Here is a 19713-nt window from a genome sequence, read left to right on the forward strand (position 1 = left end):
TGTTCTTTCTGTTGTGACCATTGACCAAGCTAAAACTCTGAAAGAAGTCTACTGACACCTATGCCTCTCTGCTTGGAAGTACACCGGGAAATGTTTGAGTGTTAACTCTGCTCTCAGGGGGTGGGGTGCACTGGACAGGGTTAGTGTGTGCCAGCAATTGTTAGCATGACGAGTCACTCTTACACTTTAACAGTCTGACCAGAGATCTCTTGTGCATTTCAGCACAGGAGCAGTTTGTGCACCTCTGAATTAGGGGTCTATTAGTCTTAGAGCAGTTTGGATCCTCACTGCAGAAAGGATCCCTGCTGCTTTTACCGCACTGCAGATTCTTTTCTGGGAGAACATACCCTGACCATTGACCAAATGTATCTTGCTGCATTTCCAGCAACATGATACAGGAATTGCAGTACCCAGAGGCAAGCCAGGTGCAATAGGCACTACCATTATTGATCTATTTCTCTGAGGTTATTTCCCTTCATGCACACGATGCAGAGCACTTCTTTACATATCCACCCCATTTACAGAGAACTCCTCTCCCAGGAGCAGGGCTGCACTTCCATTACCCTTGCTTTCTAGCCTGATGTGTTACTAGTGCCTGCCAATATCAAGGTCTGCGGGCTTGCCACTTCTCCCTGATGAGCTTGGAGCACTACAAAAGCTGATGGACTTGGTTCTTCAGCACAGGCTTGTCCGTCCTGCCATATGTCCCTCCTGTAGATGGACAAGGTGACCACTTTGTGCTGTAAGAAGTATCATGCATAGCCTGGTGAAGAGGACACTTGAGTTTCTCCCAGCCAGCGGCAGATTGTGCCACTACAAGAAAGTCACTTCAAATCTTCCCATTTAATGGGTCAGATGAGCCCTTCCTTCTCCCCCCAAGTGGTGCAGATTTCAAACAACAGATGAGATTTAAGCATGATTATCACCTTTACTAATGATAGCCCTTCTGCAGATGTCATCTGCGCACCTCATTGCTAGCTCAGTGGACCAGCGCTAACCTTAATCTTTTCAGTCTAGTATCTTTGCTGAATGTAAATCTTCCTTCTTCAAATTTTCATTTGCAACCAACATCTGCTGAACAGATTGTCCTGAAAACTCAAGTTCTCTCAATGTCTCCAGAAACTTGAGGCTATGACAATGTCATGGAGCCCAGACCAGCACCAGCTCTCTTTGGACCCAGAGCCTGCATGCATGGCAAAGGCCAGGAAAGGACAGGTTGTCAGTGTGATACTGATGGCCTACACTACATAGCAGGTCAAGAGCATGGTGAGGACTGACCCTGGATCTCTGCTCAGTGCTCTTCTCTCCTTGACTACAATTTTGCCATGCTTTATCCCAGTCTCAGGGAATCAGTCTGTCATTATGCAGTCACATGGCAAAGAAAAATCACAGCAGTCACCACTCCCAGCTCATCTATACCCTGTAAATAAATGCAGGGCTTTCCTGGCTGCCTCTTAGTCATGCCTTCCCTTCCTATCCCCTTCTAGTGCTTCCACTGTGCAGTCTATTTATTTCACTTTGTTTTGAATAGTTTGGCTGTAGTACTTCCCTCGCAGTTGGGAGTGGCATGATTTTTTGCAGCTAACTCAGAAGTCACAAGGATTCATTGGATGTGAAGCCAGCAGCCTCACTGGCTGGGAGGGAGGCCCAGTGTGATGTGGGGTGAAGGGTGATAAAGCTCTGCAATTGCTGGTGCAGGCAGGACAGGCAGCCTCTGTAGTGCACAGTGGCAGCCCTGCAGAGCTGAGCACTCTAACTGCTGCTGCCTTGCCTTGCCTTACCTTCCCTTCCTCTTGCACTCCTTAGCCATGCTTTTCATCTTACAGATGCAGGTAATGCTTGCAGCTGCTGGGGGTGTGTCTGTATTTTCTAGACACCAAAGGCACAGAGTAGGGGTACATCCAGATCAGCTTTCAATAGCTGGTGAGAAGATGCTGTTGCCTTCTCCCACTGCACTGCAGCAGCCTAGGGTTGCACTTTTCCCTGACATCTGCTCCATGGTTGTGGCTCACAACTGATTTCTGCATCTATCCATGTGCAGCTCTGTCCAGGAAGCTGCAGTTTCATAGGCGAGGTCATGAGCAGGGTCTTAGGCTGGTGCATAGGACACAGGAGTCCAGCAATATGCAGACACCCCATCTACCTCGTGTACATACCTCATGAGATAATTGTAGGTGGGTTCCAAATGTTGTTCAGTGCCAAGGGAGTTATTAAGGGAATTACTGCTCTTTGCTGCTTCTGGAGGGTGCAATATCAACTGACAGCCTCCAAGCCACACTTAGCACCAAAGCCAGGCTGCATGCCCATCCCTGGCTCAGCTGGGGTGGCAGACAGTTCCCCAGGGAAAAGGTAGGTCCACAACACCCTCTGCAAAACAAAAACTTTGGAGTTGGACCTTGTCCTGGCTCAGCCACTGCCTGTTCACCCTGGGAGAAATGGCACTAACACCAGGAAACAGACATAGGACCACAGTCCATCCCTGGCAAGTAGGATGGGAGCAGAGATACATGCAGTGGTTACTGGTGGTGCTGAACTGGTACCGTCATACAGCTCTGTCCAGGGAGAACCTGGACACAATTCCAGAGCCATCTCAGCTAGCACCGGACATTTGGGGAATTCCTGAATGTGAGGGGAGGTTTTTCCATGCTGGAAAAGAAGGGGTGGAAAAATGGGAGGCTGTGTGGTATGACAAGAATGGAAACCTCAAGAAAGCTGCAGTTTAGAAAGCACTTAAGTATATGGTCATGTCCTACAAACATTAAGGGTACTTAATTGCACCTATGTAGTTAAAAACATGTTTAAGCATTCTTCTGGGCTGCAGTCTGTCATTACAAGATTATAATAAATATGAAAAACTGTGTCTGCCCTGCAGTCATTGATGAGATAGCTGCTTAGTGCCTGGCACTGAATACTTGCCATCAGCTGAACATAGAAAATTGATAAAAGAGGTGGCTGCCCAGTCAGGTATTGCTAGGCCAGATGTCTGGTTTGATTTTATTAAATAGTTTGGTTAACAATGTAGGTTAAGGGATAAACAGCTCATTAATTAATCTTGTTTATTGCATGGAAGTGCTATAAGCACATGTGAGAATAAATTACATGAAGGAAGGATAATCGTATTAAAAGGAAATGATGTGAAATTAAAGTTAGAAATTACAAGTCAGTGCTTGCTGAGGAAAAAAAAAAAAACTAAAAAAACCCACTAACCAACCTAACAAAACAAAATTTTAAAAAAGAACATGCCCCTGGGGAGTGAAGGAAGTGTGAAGGCAGGCTGGTGACCTGGCTATTCCCACACCCACTTACTTTGGGTTTCATGCTTGGGAACAAACAACACTGGCAGAGTGCTAGGCAGATGAGACAAGAACAAAACTATGACTTCTCTTTGGCCAGTACCAATGACATAATGTTGCTGCCACTCCTGTGTCTGCTGGTTTATGAAGCTGGCAGCTGGTGTCCACAAGGGAGGAGGAGGAGTTTCACAAAATCTTGAGGTGGGATGCTCTAAAATGGCAAATAAATAAGGGAAGATAAGCACAGCCGGCCAGGGGCAGGGGGCAAGCAGACCCTGTTCATGCACCAAGGATCACACTGCACAGCACTTACATAATCTTATGTAAGATTACATAAACTAGATATGAGTGGCTGCCATGTATAAATAGCACATTTGAGGACACTTCAGAGAGGAGTCACTGATGGTAGCTATGGGGTTCAATAAAACAAAGGATTGAATGTAAGTCGAGCAGATTTCCCACTGCACCAAAAAAGTGTATGTTTTCTAGGTTACCTGGAGTCTTGGCTCCCTCTAAGGAAACACTGGACTTGATGAGTTGAGTTAGTGTAAAACAAGGCACAATACAGCATAATAAGCACACTGTACAGTCGGAGATCTCAATCCAGAAGGTTTTTTATGTTTCTGCTTTCAATAAGCTACTGTGAGTGTTTTGAGACTTTCAGGTTATTCATGAAAAGATGCAAAAGTGGTGTAGAATACAATCTGGCTGGGAATGAATGACTCAGTACACACACACCAGCACTCCAAAAACCATCAAACACTTAAGAACCAAGAATTAGAAGAGAGAGCCCTGTCCATCCGCTTACGTTTCCCAGAAGATTTGTAATTGAGCCTTAGAGTAATAGAGGTAAAGCTATGCAGCAAAAGTGAACCACGGAATCATAGAATTGTTAAGGCTGGAAAGTAGCTTTAATAACATTGAACCCAACTGTTAACTTTGCACTGCCAAGACCATCAAATTACACATTTACATGTCTTTTAAATACATCCAAGGATGGTGACTTCTGGGCAGCCATTTTCAATGCTTGGCAACCCTTTCAGTGAAAAAATTTTACTAATATCCAATATAAACCTCCCTGGCTCAACTTAAGGCTGTTTCCACTTGTCCTGTCATTTGTTATTTGAGACCACAGAACAACCCTCACCTGGCTACAACCTCCTTTCATTTTCTCCAGGTAAAATATCCCAGCTCACTCAGTTGCTCCTCGTGAGACTTATGCTCCAGAACCTTCCCCAGCTCCATTGCCCTTTCCTGGACATGCTTCAACACATGAATGTCTTTCTTATGTAAGGTGTGCAATGTCAGGTGTACAAATCTGGGCACAGCATTCAAGGTGGGGCCTCACTCAGTGCCCAGTACAAGGGGGACAGTCATTGCCCCAAGGTCCTGATCCAAAACTCTTGCTAATACAGGCTAGGATTCCATTGTCCTTCTTGGCCACCTGAGCTCCCTGCTGGCTCATGTTCAGCCAGATGTTGACCAGCGCCCCACGGTCCTTTTCTGCTGGGCAGCTTTCCAGCCACTCCTCCCTTCACCATGTGAGGTTGTTGTGACCCAAGTACAGCATCTGGCACTTGGCCTTGTTGAACCTCATACAATTGGCCTCAGCCCACCATTCCAAACTGTCCAGATCCCTCTGCAAAACCTTCCAGCAGATCAACACTCCCACCCAGCTTGGTGTCATTTGCAAACTGACTGCAGGTGCAGTCAGTCCCTTCATCCAGATCATCAATAAAGATTTTAAACAGAACTGACCCCAACACTGAACCCTGGGGTACACCATTTTCCTTTGAATTATAGGAGCTTCATTCTGTTCCGTATCCTGCCTTTCAGCTCAACTACCCTGAGGACAGCCAATCTTAGTATTAAAGACTGAGGCAAAGAATACCTGAAGTAAGCTTGCACAAGAACTTGCCTTCACTGGTGCCAAGTTCCCTGTCAGACCCAAAAAGGCTCAGGACCCTGTCACATTTGACATGTAGCTGGGTGCACTGTCTCTCTCAGTATTGTACTCATCACCAGTGGGTGCTTTGGATGCAAAAGCAGCTGCAGATGTCCCCAGCAATCAATATTCATAGCTGGGCAAAGGCCTTTCTGTGTAGTTTAATGAAATTCAAATCAAGTCAAGGATCAGAATCTATGTAAGACATCAGTGGGCTAGTACAGGAAATAACAGCCAGGGTGACTTCTGTAAAAAGACAGCAAGACCACAACTGGATCTTCCACATAGTCCAACACACAAAAAAAATCCATTGGGAAATAAAGTGACATCACTTAATCCAGACAATCTGCTATCAGGAAACCTTCACCAGTTAATATATAACAGATAACCGATAAGTTATTTCTGTACCTCCCTCATGCACACACATGTGCACAGGGGAGCCACTGTCTGCCACTTGTGGGAAAGTAGTGCTGACTCTTGTGCCAGCTCCACATCTCCCGAGGCATGGATGGAGAGGGGGCTGCAAAGGAAAAACCAGAGCAGCTGCCCATTGTTTTCCCTTAATTTAAAAACATCAAAACTGTTGGTGGGAAATTTAGTTGAGCCCTGCCTATGTAGGCACAGTGAGGCAGGCAGGCATCTTCAGGACTACAAAGCAGAGAGCCAGATGCACAGCAGACAGTGCCCTGCAGCCTGGCACAGTCAGACCCCTTCCAGGGGCAGCACTGCTCCACACAGCAGCCGCAAGGAGAAGCAATGCCCAGTGTGTTGTCTCAGCTGCTTTGGAGGAACTGTATACAGGGTGTATATCTCCACAGTGCTCAGGTGCAATCAGCCCCAGAGCAGGGTGTTTTAAGGCCAAAAGCGAGTAACACACCTCCCACAGGAAGCAAGGGTGTTTTCACCCAGCAGACAATCTCTGGAGGGTCTTGTGAGGGAAAGTCAGTCTCCAGAGCAACAACACTGTTGTCCCTCTGCAGACTGACAGGAAGCTGCACGGCCTCTGTATGTTGAACTAGCACTGTGATGTCAAAACCCAGGCTTGGCCTCCAGGCTGAATGTTACATCCTATGTGGCATCCTGCTGTACTGTAACAGGACTACAGAACTTTGTCCCCTGCACTCAGAGAGAGCTGGCTGCCAGGGCAGCAGCCCAGGCTTTTCAATAGGAATGCCAGAAGCTCAGGCTCCTTTGCCACCTTTCTTAGATATGGTGAATTGATGGTATGGAGGCTGCTGCCACCCTCAGTTTCTGCCTGCACCCATGTGTTGCTGCAGCTGCAGCCACTCTTCTTCTGACGAGATGAGGATGTCACTTGGTGGTGTCCTGAATGTCACAGGGCAGATCCTCTGCAGATGGGTGTGAGCTTGGCCAGTTTTCAGACCACAGCCACATGTAATTAATTTCCATAGCAAGACTTGCAGGTATTGATGTCATCTACAAAGATGGGGAAACTAAAGCACAGGTATCAGGTAATCTGCCCAGCCATGCACTGGAGATAGAGAGATACAGTCTGGGCTGGAGCTGGGACTTCCCTGTTCTTCCCCCAGGCTGTACTGCTGCCAGCCCAGGTCTCCAAAGCAAAGCTTGTAGTCAGTGGCTGCTGGGGCTCTTAGGGATGGGGTGGGGTGTCTGTCTGAGGATGCAGGAGGAAAAGTGCCACATGTCACCACTACAGGAGTACTCTCTGCCTCAAAGGCAGACAGAGGAGTACTCAAGGAACCTTGAGAGAGCCACATGTCCAATCTCCAATCACATAGTAGATCATCAGGACCATAAAAGCAGAAAATAACTGGAAACACTGAGAAATAAAAAAGATCTGAATGGGCAATGAGCTGAGTGTTAGGATAAAATGGGATTGAGCCTTCAGGCTTACCATTACCTTTTTGCAAGTTCCCTTCAGCTCTAGCCACTGCATCAGCAGTGCTGCCCACAGATCAGTTTGTAAAACTGATGCAACCAGATATGAAGTACTGCAACTGCATATCCTCTGCTGAAGGTGCCTGTTAGAATACAGGAACAAAAAAAGAGAGAAACTCAAGAAAGCCAGACATGTTGTTTCATGGAGTTCAGTCTTGTCTGGAAATATCCAGATCAGACCTGGTGCATTCCTGCTTGCTGGAAGGAGGCACCAGGCAGCACTTACACTCACCCTAAGTGCCTATCCAGGACAGAAACAGTGGAAGGCCTGAGAACTGTTTTAGCCCTGAGTTCATACTTCCCATAGCCACACAACCCCAAATCTGCCTACCTGAGGTCCCAGTAACCTGTATTTTGCCTGCAGACACAGCTCCTGTCTCAGACCAGCCTGGCAACCCCACAAGAGAGAGTCCCCACATTGGGATTTTAGTTGGGGTATTGGACCCTTCATCCCCACTAAGCAATGCACAGCTTCCCAGTGTAGAAAAGAGGTCTACATTGCACCACAATGAGAAGCTCTTCTGCCTTCTCCCCGAAAATGGTGCTTGCACCCAGGTATCTGAAAATCTTTGCTACCATGGGTAAAACAGTCCTTGAGGGTCCTTTTCTGAAGGAATTTTGTTGTGCTCTTGTTGAAAACCAATATTTAGTTGCTGTCTTTTTCCTAAAACAGGCTGTTTTCCTTGGTCTTCCTCCAAAGCATCTTTAGGAGGAAGTTCTGCTTTCATCATATGAGGAAAGCAAGTACATACGGCTCCAGTTCAGCCAAAAAAAAAAGGTCAGATGAAGATGACTGTTTCCCTGCCAACCTTGTGATGTTTCGGCCAGGATTTTATGCAGCCTGATTGATATGTCAAAATAAAATTCTCCTATGAGCTGGCCACATTCCTGAATGCTAGCTTAAATCTCACAATAGGACAGTGATTCTCCTGGAAGTCCAAAACTGCTGCCTGTGCTCTGCCACTCTCTGCAAAAACCCCTTTGCCCCCAAACCTTCTGACATCAGTCTCTCCATGCCAGAGTTGGACAGGCAGCCATAGAGGGATTGCCCAAAACACAGTCTGGCTTTATTTGTGCTCCGTGTAACTGCAGCTGTATCTTTCTCTCATCTCTGTAACACCTCATACAGCTTTTTAGGTTTTTTTTTCCCCTGCCTTTATCCTGTTGGTATTTTTCTTTCCCTTGGAGATGCAGCAACCATGTCCAGCCAGAGTCTTTTCGCCTTTATACATGTGGCATCAGGAGTTGTGCATCCTCATTAATCACTTCAGCAAACTGTTAAGGCAGTGATGAATTCCTGTGAGCTGGACCAGGGCTCCTGCCAGCCCTGCTGTGGGCTCATGGTGTGCTCCTGAATAAACCACTCATCCCCCATCAGCTGCCTTGCAGACCCTGGATATGAGCTGCCTTTGCTGGGCAGGCATAGACAAGCCCACATCCAAGTGTGGACTTGTACTTGAAAAGGAAAAAGGCTTTTTCCAGCTCCAGATATAGGCTGAAGTCTAACTCCTGGTCCCAGTCTGCAACTCCATCCCTCTCATCATCCCAGCAGGTTGACTGCAATGCTGGTGAGTCTCCATAGTGCCTTGCCCAGATCCCATTAGCCCTGGTTTGGACATAGATACTGTTCTTAAAGGCGTCTGTAAACATATTTTTCACTTTGTACTGCTTTTGTTTTGGGGTTTTTTTCTGCAGCACCCAGGGGGCTGGTACTTAGAAACCTCTAGCCCCTGCAGGGTACAGTGGGAAGTACTGTACCTGGGGGTATCCCTGATCCCATATTCCCCTCCAGAGATCTGGTCTCAGTGGAAAGGAGGATGGCAGAAAACCCACACCTTCCAAAATAATCTATATTTGCTACATCCTTTATCACATCTCTTCATAGTCCCCCAGGGTGTTTTGGTTCCTGTTTGTCCTAATTTTATTTGTCCAGAAACAAGGTGCAAGGAATGAGCAGGGAGAGGTAAGGAGACAGGTAGAAAAGAGCAATCTTTGCTCTTTCCCTCCACAGTACCTGCCCCCAATTCCAGGTATCTCCAAGGCCATCTCTCCAGGGAGAGAGGCCACCTAGCACCCAAGGACTCAACATACAAAGGTGTTCTTGTTTTTATCCTTTCCATGGATGAGGACTCCCAACAGGTACCCTCATGTGGCACCCCCTGCCTCAGCCACCTCCCAGACATCTCTGGTCCGCATGCATGAGCAGTATGAGATAACATCTTTCATGTCTTGTGCCGATGATGTAGGGGTTTATATCTCTCTTTGTCTATTCTGTGTGTCCAGGAACAGCTTGCCAACCATCTGAAGGGGAAGAAGTTTCCCAGACATACTGCAGGGATGCAAACGAGTTGTTTGCACAAACAAGTGTTTGTGCCTGTCCTTTTTCAGAGTAATTCCTTTTATTAACCATACCACTTTTCCAGTTTGCCAAGATCATTATCATTATTTCTGTGCTTCAGGGCAGTGCATCCTAGTCCATCATCATCCATAGATGTCAGAAGCATATGCCACAGTCCAGCATTCAGGCCAACAATAAAAACACTAATCGGGACCAGCCTAAGAAAAAATAACTAATAATAATAAATCAAGAACTTCTGGAGTTTGCTTGGAATATCATGTCAGTGTGACAAGAAGTCACTGTCATCAGATGCAATCATCCAACAAAATCTGCATTCACCTTCTAGTAATCTCATTTAAACCATGCTCTGGAAAGCCTCACAGGAGAAGGTATAAAAAGCCTGTGCCAAGAGACGTGCCAGGTGTCCTGCTCCACAGGAGGTGATGTCAGCATCACCTCTTACCTCCTTTCAGGGAAAATCAGGTTTTTATAGTGCAATCTGCTGTGCAGGTGTCATAATGCACTTTTGAGTCTTCTGTTACATTTCCTGCCTCCATCAAATTTTCAGTGGTAATTACAAATAGTTTTGGGATTGACTGAGTCAACTCTTGCATTGTTAGAAAATTAATTTTGTCAGGTCATGACAACCTGTCAGTGTCTCACAGCTGTGTGTTCTTCTCCTCCCCTTGGCTCGTTGGTTGCTATTACAGTTTAACAACTAGCAAAAAATTCAGCCTGCACCTCAAAATTCAGCCTGTAAATACAGAATTAACCATTTTTTCCCTTCCAGTGTCAAAAGTTTCTGCCTGATTTTCCACTTTGAGTCTCACAGGCAGCTATCACTATATGTATTTACTGGGACTATATCTGCTTGTGCTCTTACACTGAAACGTTGCATGGAGTAAAAATTGGGAAAAAACTCAAAAAATAAACAGAAATTGTTTCCACTCTTTTATTTAAAATTCACTTTCTCTATTGAAAATATTCTTTTAATGATCAACAACAAACTGGTTTTTTCTTGGCATGCCCCTGACCCCCTAAGTGGCACAGAAAGCACACATTTAAGTTCTAGGTCTACCTGGGGCATTCCACAATGAAACAGCCTCAAAGAAGTGCTACCCACCTGATTATATTCTCTGAACATACACTTCATTTGCAAACTCTGCTTGCATGAGGGTGCAGGTTATAAGTGCCAGATATGTTTCAGCTGTCACTACCTCCCCATTTCCATTCATCTGGCTCCTGCTTGATTCAAACTGCCCACTGCAAACAAGGCAACTTTGCAGGAAGTTCAGCTGTGTGGCTTTGCTTATGAGGATGAGCGTGCTGGACCTTATGCCTCACACTGGCAATACAGCAAAGACAGGGTGCTGTGAAACACAGATTTTGGTCTTTACAAAAAACATGTGTTTGGGAAGAGGCATTAATTTACAATACTCACCCACAATACTCAAATGCATGAAGGTCCTGCTGATACTTTTTCCTTCAGACAAGCTGCAAGCATAAGCTTCATTAATTAGTCTTCCTGCATTGGTGCTGACAAAGCTGGCAACACAATCAGGGCAAGAGCAGCATAACCACCACACTGCTGCACTTCTGGCAGGGAAGGCACTGCGTGCAACGTGCATTTAATGGAGCAGGTCAGGATGTGAACACCAGGGTCAATGGATAGCTTTGGGATTTGCCAGACAGTCAAAAGCACTTCAAATGCATAGTACCACCAAAGTACTAAAGTGAGGATGGGCACTTATTTTTGGCAGGTCACCACCATCACACTCAGCAGACTTCTCCTTAGCCAGTGGACAGTATATTTCGCATGCCCCTCTCTCTTCTATCCAGTTGTATTGGGTTTGCATGGCAAGACTTTGGTAGCAAGGTGTGACTTCGGTGAGGGGATGCCAGAAGTTTCCCCTGTGTCTGATGGAGCCAAAGCCAGCCAGTTCCAAGAGAGGGTTGCCACAGGCCAAGCCCAGCCCCATTAGCAAAGGGGGTAGTGCTCCTGGGATAATAAATTATAGAAGGGGGAAAAACTGCTGCACAACGGCAGCTGAAGAGAGGAGTGAGAATATGTGAGAAAGACAGTTCTGAAGACACCAAGGTCAGTGTAGAAGAAGAGGAAGGAGATACTCCAGAAGCCAGAGCAGAGAATCTCCTGGTGGAGCCCATGGTGAAGATTGTGGTGAGGCAGGAAGTTCTCAGTAGCCCATGGAGGTCCACAGTGGAGCACATATCCATCTGCGGCCTGTGGAGGACCCCATGGAAGAGCAGCTGTTTGCCCAAAAGAGGCTGTGACCTATGGGAAGCTGGTTTTTACTTTCTCTAACAGAGAAGCACTAGCATGGAAAGGTTGTGGGACCCTAAGTGCCGATCATGCAAAAGCCCTTTGAAGGATGCTTTTCTCCCAGACTCCCCACCACCACAGGCAGCAAGGTCCATCCTCAAAGTTCAGTCTGCAGGTGAGGGCTGTGATGCATCCTGGTGAACCTGGCACCTGCCCATTTCAAGGGGCTTTGGTGCAATTCCTCTCATCTTTGAAGTCTGTCAGTGCTTCTTTGAAAAGGAATGATATGCTAAAGCAACAGAAAAGCTTTGAGCTTTAAAATAGCTCCATGTTTTGCCTCAAAAAACTCTTCCTGAAACAATTAAGTGGTCTTCTGTTGTTAGTAACAAAGCAGTGGAGGTGATGCATTTAAAAAATTATGCCTCATTTACAAAGTCTTTATCCAATGAAACTGCACTTTTTTGAGCCACTCATCTCTCAGAGGAAGTGATTTTAAAACACAGTTCACTTCTTGCACTGTCTGGGACCCCACTCAAAGCCAGATGTTTGGGCAGATTGTGACCCTTGGGCACTGCTGAAGTCTACCTAAAAGCACTCCCTGCTTTTGGAAAGATGCTGCACAATCAAGGCTATCCACCTGAGAAAGAAGCAGTTTTATTTCTTTCAAAACATTCAAAGCATTGTCTCCAGAGTGTCCAGCCACTTACCTTCTGTTGGAGTGGCGAGTGGAAGGCAGGACCCTCTCCCAACCCCGCCACCACTGTGCAGCTCATGCTCTCCTGAGATGCCAGCTAGCAATCACTCCCTACCATCCAGATCAACTACACAGTCTTGTTTAACTCCAGCAACAAGGATTTAACCCAAGGATTTAAGCTAGACAATGCAGACAGATGTGGTCTTAGCTGATCATTTTTCTGAAAAGTTCTCCCTGGGACTTACAATTTTGTAAACAATTCTTCCAGAAAAATGGTTTGCTCAGAAGCATGCACAGCAGAAACAAATGTCCAAAACCCATTCAGCTGTAAAATAATAGAGATTCTCAGAACTTTCTTTTACTTATGCAAGACACTGCTTTGTTACCTCAGACTGTACAAGTAGGATGAGAAGGTTTACAAGGAATTTGTCACTGGAGGATAAAGATCTGTTGCTACATTGGGCAGACATATTCAGACAACTACATGAAAACATAGGGATGGTGTAACCGTGGGTGATGACAACAATCTCTTGCACCATTAGCATGAAGTGAGGCTTGTAAAAGAGAAGAGAAAGGGATTTGCCTTCCTTAAATTTTTTTGGTAAAAAAATAGTACAAATTATATAAATAATGCAAATAATACAAATAATACAAATAATAGAAGTAATACAAATAGAGGTGAGCATGGATCATAGAAGGGAGATGAGAAATGTTCGCCACCTTGACTTTAACTTGGGAAGTTTCTACTGAGTAAAAGGGGATGATGATGAAAAGCATCCCAAACAGTGAGTTTCACCTATTATTTCAATTGCATGCCTTGTTTACCCAATGCCCAGTTTTGTACATTGCACAGGTTTTGTGGTTCTATAATGAAAAAGTTTATTTTGATTGCAAATTTTTGTCATGATTGGCACCTTTCCTTCTCATTCAAGAGGGCTACCCCTGCACCCTTAAACATATAATGCCAAGAAGGATATTTAATTTCTATCAAAAGGAAAGGTGCTGGGTACCTCCACACAGACCCCACCAACAGGCCCAGCACTACAGGCAACTCCAGCATCACTCCAGCACTCATCCCTGGTGGACCACTGCTCCACTGACAGAAGTGGAGGGGATCATCTGCAAGGACCAACCCTGGCACTGTTCTCTTTCCCTGATGCATAAGGCCATTAGGACTCAGCAGCTGGCCTGAAGGCAACAAAAAGCATTGTCCTTTATTGGCATCATCTGCCTTTGGCAGGTGCAAAAATGTTATGCATAGTTTAAAAAAAGAGAAAGAAGTTGGCCTCAGGTGTCTTCAGCTGCTGAGATGCCACTCCCAATGAGGGGGTACTCACCCATTGAAACCTCTTGCACAAAGGCTCCTACAGAAGACAGAGCGCCTCACCACGTGGCAGGGCAGCTATTTCTTTCCTAAAAAGAAGCCATGGTGTGAGCAGACCTTTGGGTTGACTTATTTTGCCCCAACCCAGGCAGCAGGAGAACCAACAAGAGGAAAGTGGTGTGCAGCCACCTCCAGCAGCACAAGGCTTAGAGCCTTCACTTTCGCAACCAGAGGGTCTCAGCTTCTCCATCAGTTGGATTGATTCCTTCTCTGTTGTTGTTAATTTCTCTCATTTTCTTGAGGGTTTTTGTTTGTTTTGGTTTTTACCTCTCTGCTATAGGGTTTTCAGATCTCCACAGTGAAGTGAATTTCATCTGGGGGGTCAACAGCAGGTTTTCGTCCTGCAGACCCAGGCAGAGCATCCTGTATCACACCCCACATTTGCTGGATCATATGGGCTTGGACTTATAAATTAGCTTTGGTGTTGCATTCATGTGGAGAGGGGAAAGCTGGACAGGTGCAAACTCATCTCATGCTGCACTTGGAGGACTTAAACTGATTTTTCATCTGCCTCTGCACCTCAGTGGCAGGGAGAGGTCCCTGGATGTGTTCCACACTGCAGCTGGCTAGGCAGTACCAGGAATCCAGCCTTTTTCTGGATGACAACTGACAATGGCTAAGCCAGCCAGTAATGGAAAGATTATTTCCACAGGTGCCTCTCCATTGCAACAGCAGCCCCAAGGTTCTACAGAAACCCACAGAAATATGTTTAAATGCAAAGGTGCACTTGCCCCCTACTCGTGGCTCCAGTACCACCGCAATCCTGCTCTGACCTGCTGAGGCATCATTACATACACCTGTCTGCAACCACCCCGGGGCATCACTGGCAATAATAAGACCTCGAGGTAGCAGGACCTCTGGTCTGGCTCAGCATGGTCCTTTCTGTGTTCCTATCTCAGCTAAAGAATTGCTGCAGACTTCTATAGCTCCCTTTGAAACCCCCCCATTTTTCAGAACTCCTGGGGATCAAGAAGCCGCATATAGTTTTCTAGTGAAAATAATATGTCTGTTCCCTGTTTGTATTTAGTACTCCCCATTTAATACCCTTAGTCCATGACAGTATGGAAAATACCTGTTTCCTCCTGAAGAACACATCAAAGACCTAAATAAAACCAAAAATATTAACTGATCACCTCCATCTTCTGAAATCAGAGTAAGCAATTTTCCATCCTTGAGATCTTTTCCACTCACACCATATGATTCTGTGTTTATGGAGCCTTTCTCATTGTTATATTCTGCTTGCCAGAGATTATGATCGCACATTCAAGAGCCTTAATCAAAGAGCAAGCCTGCCTAACATGAACTCTGCACTGGTTGCTAATGAAACCAGCTTTTCATTTGACTTGTACTAGACTTAGTTTGTGAATGCCATTTTCCTTCTGTTTCGCAATCAAACTGCGTTTCCAGGTGAGGAAGGCCCCTTGCTCTGATGTAGTGCAAGAGAAGATAAGTTCAAAAAGCCCTTTATGGCCTCTCTCCAGCCAGTACCATGCTTAGTTCTGCACTTCCCCTCATGTAAATTTGATTACACGTATGCACCCACACATACATATGTTATATGAACACACGCACTAGCATAGGCATGATCAGATGAGGAGGTGGACAGATCTCCTGTGAGGTGTCCCCCACCCAGCGAGGCACTGATTTAGTTTCAGATAAGCATTGATAGAGTGAGAGGTGTGGTTCTTTAAAGCCCTGGAAGAGTGGATTCCATCCCTCTGCCTAGGGGGATGAGCCCAGGAAGAATTGCCCCACCCTGGACCCTCCTGCAGTGGCCTTGTGGGGTGGCCGCCCAGGGAGTTCAGATTGGGTTTGGGTCCCTGGGGTTTCTCCCTTGCTATGTTCCTCTTAGACCCCAACCTTAAAACTCCACCCTGGTTCTGTCCCATAAACCCACCACCTTGTCTCTGTTTGGGGCTCTCTGTCTCTGGATCTAAGCTGAGTTTGTTCCTGTGTTGAAGAAATGATTTCCTGAGCAGAAACCCATCTCATGGAGTCCCATGCTGGTCACTGGTAAACTGTAGCCTCCCTGGACATGATCCTGCAGCCCTGAACACTACAATCCCCAGCTGAGGAGCCCCAGTTCTCCTAAGCCTGAAACTTAGGAGAAGTTCCTTAGCAGGAAGGCATCACAGACCTGGAGACATCACAGCCCCATGTCCCAGGCCTGGTAGGGGTTATCCAAAGAACTTGGTGGGGTTTACTGGGAGTACATTTGCTGTGGTGAAAATGAGAACACATGACCCAGAAAGGCTGGTACCAAAACCCCAGAGGCTGTCTGGGGATGTCCCTCTTGTGGTTCCAAGGACTCTGGGGAAAATGTCCATCCAACAGACCCAGAGTTTTGTGTGCCAAACCCCAGGTGCAGCCAGCTCCCAATAGGTGGACCAGCCTGCTCCCCAGTCTGAGAGACCTGTCCCCAGAATCAGTGACTGGAGAATGCCCTGGTGGACAGGTGTGTCAGCACTACCCTAAAGCCCTCAGAAAAAGGCTTCTTTAATACTTGAGCTGACTTCACAGGCTGTCAATCACAAAATATTTCAGTGGTGTTAAAGCACCAAAACAAGAGTAAGGGGAAGAAAGATCAACCTTACTTCCCTTCAGGTCTGTGCCTTCCTGTGGCTTATTCCAAATCCTCTGGTACCTCTTCACATTTTATTTCACTGATGATGGCTTCCATGTAAGGTGGGGCACAATGTAAAAAGGATCTAAAAAATTTATTATTGATCTGACAGGGGAAGAAGCAAATAATGAACAAATTGTTATCAAGGAGTTTTTAAAGTAAAGGAAAAATAAATGTTTCATTGCAGGTGAAGGGGCATTGAGGGACAATTCTTTCTGCTGATAAATGATAGCCAGTTGATAGACCACTGACAAAAGCCTTGCTCAGTCCAATGTCCTGTCTCTGGGATTTTCCTACAGTGCTGGTACAGTGGTATTTGTGGCACATGCCGCCACACACTGGAAAACCCATGTGTGAGGACATACATGCAAGGAGGTACACCTATGCACAGGGCATGTGCTGCTGGGCCAAGGAGGCTCCATGCCCAAAAACTCTGTGCCAGGTCTTGTTGTCAAACTGGGACTTTTTTTTTATGTCAATACCTGGAAAAAGTGTTTTGCCTGCAGCAGGAGCTTTCCTGAGCATGATCATCAGAATGTGCAGACTGGAGACTACATTAAAGAAAACATCCCAAATAAGCTTGCTAAATCAGAAAAAAAATGTTGAACTGGACCTGTTTTGCTGAGTCAGGATGATGTAAAGGTGCTTGAGAGGAATAAATGCTCCCAGTTCTGAGTCATCTGATAAAATCACATCCTTTGACTACCTCTTAAGTCTGCTGATATGAATGACTTATTCTCAGTAGTTTGCAGTTTGCCAAGTTCAGGAAAGCTCTTGGGAATACACAGATTGCCTGGTAGATGGGTGTGTGCTGCACACTGTTTCTGTGGATTTACATAAGCTCTCCTTCTGATCTCACTCGTTGACAAAGGAGGAGTGCCACAGCACTGAGAATAAAGCTGAGCCAGTAAAAATGGTGTACGAACAAAGCCAGATACCTCAGATTTTGCAAGGTCCAGGTAGCACAAAAATTTTCTACTGGGGCACCTTTTTCAGATCTGAGGCATTGCCCTAGGAATTGCTACTTCTTGTAAGAGCAAATTCAGCCTACAGATACAGCAAGTTCCCTAAGAGCCAAGGTACAGGCTAGCAAAACTCTTGGGTTAGTGGAGAGCAGGTAGAGGCTGGGGAGACATCCTGCTTGCCCTCATACAGTGCCCAAGAGGCTCCTTTGCCCCTCAAAGGCACATGGGTGACATTGTCACCTCAATAGCAGTTATAGGCAAAGCACTGACTGTGGCAACTGCATCTGCTCTGGCAGGGCTTGTGGATTTGTGTATTCAAGTGTAAGAAAGGGACAGGGATGAGGGAGGGCATCTGTGTCACTAACTGTGTTCTATTCACTTTGTCCCAGACTAGTCTTTTGTTCATCTAGTGTGAATTTGACTTTTAGCTGAAAAAGCTACACTGGCTTTTAGTATAGTTTTTTGTTCCACCGGGAGTGCTCATTACCCAGTGAACAAGAAGGTTTCTGGGTCAGAATGACCTGCTGGCTTTAGGATCAGGCATCTTAACTGCAGTGGGAAGGCACCCAGCAGAGCACCTCCTTGGGCTCTGCGAGAGCTGAGACCCTTGACCCCTCATTCTCAGGGCATTAGCCAGACATTCCTCTTGCTTCTTAGGATGAAAGTGAAGCAGAATCCGAGCTCTTGGGACTTAATAACCACGTATAATAAAGACAACTAATGCTACAAAATAGTAAAACAACCATCAGGTTAAGCTGAGAATGTCACTAATGGATGTTTTTCCAGCCCTGCTTCAAAGCACAATGATGGGCTTCCAGCAGAGCAATTACAACAGTACCTACAGTGGAAATATATGAACTAAGTCCTTTTGGGTGGTTGGGCTGCAAATTTTCCTCATGTTTAATGTGCAAAGGATGTGAAAAGGGTTCAAAAATTTGGGGAAATTTGCACATTTTCAAAAAATAAGCTCTGGCTCTTCTTAAGAGTGACAACTCAGGAAACATGGTGCTATGGCATGCCAGAGAGGTGACCTTACCTAAAATTGGTTGTCCAGAGGAAACAGACAAAACTGCTTCTTCCTTGTCTCTCTCTGTCCCTGAATATTGCTGCGCTACATCCCCATGAAGACAGCCCTTCAAGCATCCTCATAACTAAGGGAGGTTTGGGGCCTGCTCACCTTACAGGAGGTGGAAGGCACCGACTGGACAGCCCAGACCCCTGGGAGCACCTTGTGGTGCTGGGGTGCTGTGCTGCACTGTGTCCTGGTGCTGCCTCAGAATCAGGCAGAGACCTGCTAATGCATAGTAAGGAACAGACAAATTTGAAGAGAGCAACATTTTCTGGAGGACAAAGTGAGAGAGCACTGTGCTGCAATGTTAATCCTAGCAGCAGAGGGACTCTAAAGTACTGTCCTTGATTCTGGCTGAGGCAACCAGGGTTCTTGTTCATGGTGACAAACCTGTGTTTTGCTGAACAAGACAAAGCTGTCTTGTTCAGCTGTGCAAACCTCCTGAGTGCAGGTCAGCCCTCAGCTGAGTCCCACTCACAGGCAGCTACTCTGATCCTGAAACAAACCCCAAACCCTGAGCACTCAGCCCAAACCATGCCACGTCTGAAGCTACAAGATCAGATAAACAGAAGAGCAGGGTGAAATGCAGCATATGGATTTAGGAGCAAATTCTGAAGTTCCCTAAAGCTTGGGAAGATTTGGTACAAGATACTTTTCTTGGCTTTCTTCTCTTCTTCACTAGTAATACCTCCTCCACCTAAAAGCAGGCCAAGCATTTGTATGGATTCAGGTGTCATATTCACAAAAAATCCCCTCACTGCAGTGACACAGACCTGCAAGGATCCTCTGTCTTTAGCAAGCACAGTGGAAATCCAAGAAAGCTTCCTGACTCTGCCTCAGTACCTTGCACTAGCAATAAACTGCTGCAATCATATCTCTTCTCAGGAGGAAATAAGGTTTATCTCTCAGCTTCGAGGGAATCACGAAAATGCACTTCAAAGGAGTGACTGGCTTGTAAGTGCTGTGGTTTAATTGCAGAAGAGCAGCCTGTCCAAATGAATCCACATTCAAGTACATTCTGCAGCTCTTCCCTGCCCATGAGTCTATGTACTGAGGACAGCATACTCAGGTAAAATAGCACAGCTTCTGTGCTGCACAGAGTGCTGAAAAGTGCTGGGCTTGTTACTTGTCATGGTGGCAAGTTCATTTACTCTATCTACCCCAAAAGGAATGAGCAACATATTTTCTAATTTTGAAGTCA

The sequence above is a fragment of the Parus major genome, chromosome Z (assembly GCF_001522545.3).
Source record: "Parus major isolate Abel chromosome Z, Parus_major1.1, whole genome shotgun sequence".
Taxonomy (NCBI): Eukaryota; Metazoa; Chordata; class Aves; order Passeriformes; family Paridae; genus Parus; species Parus major.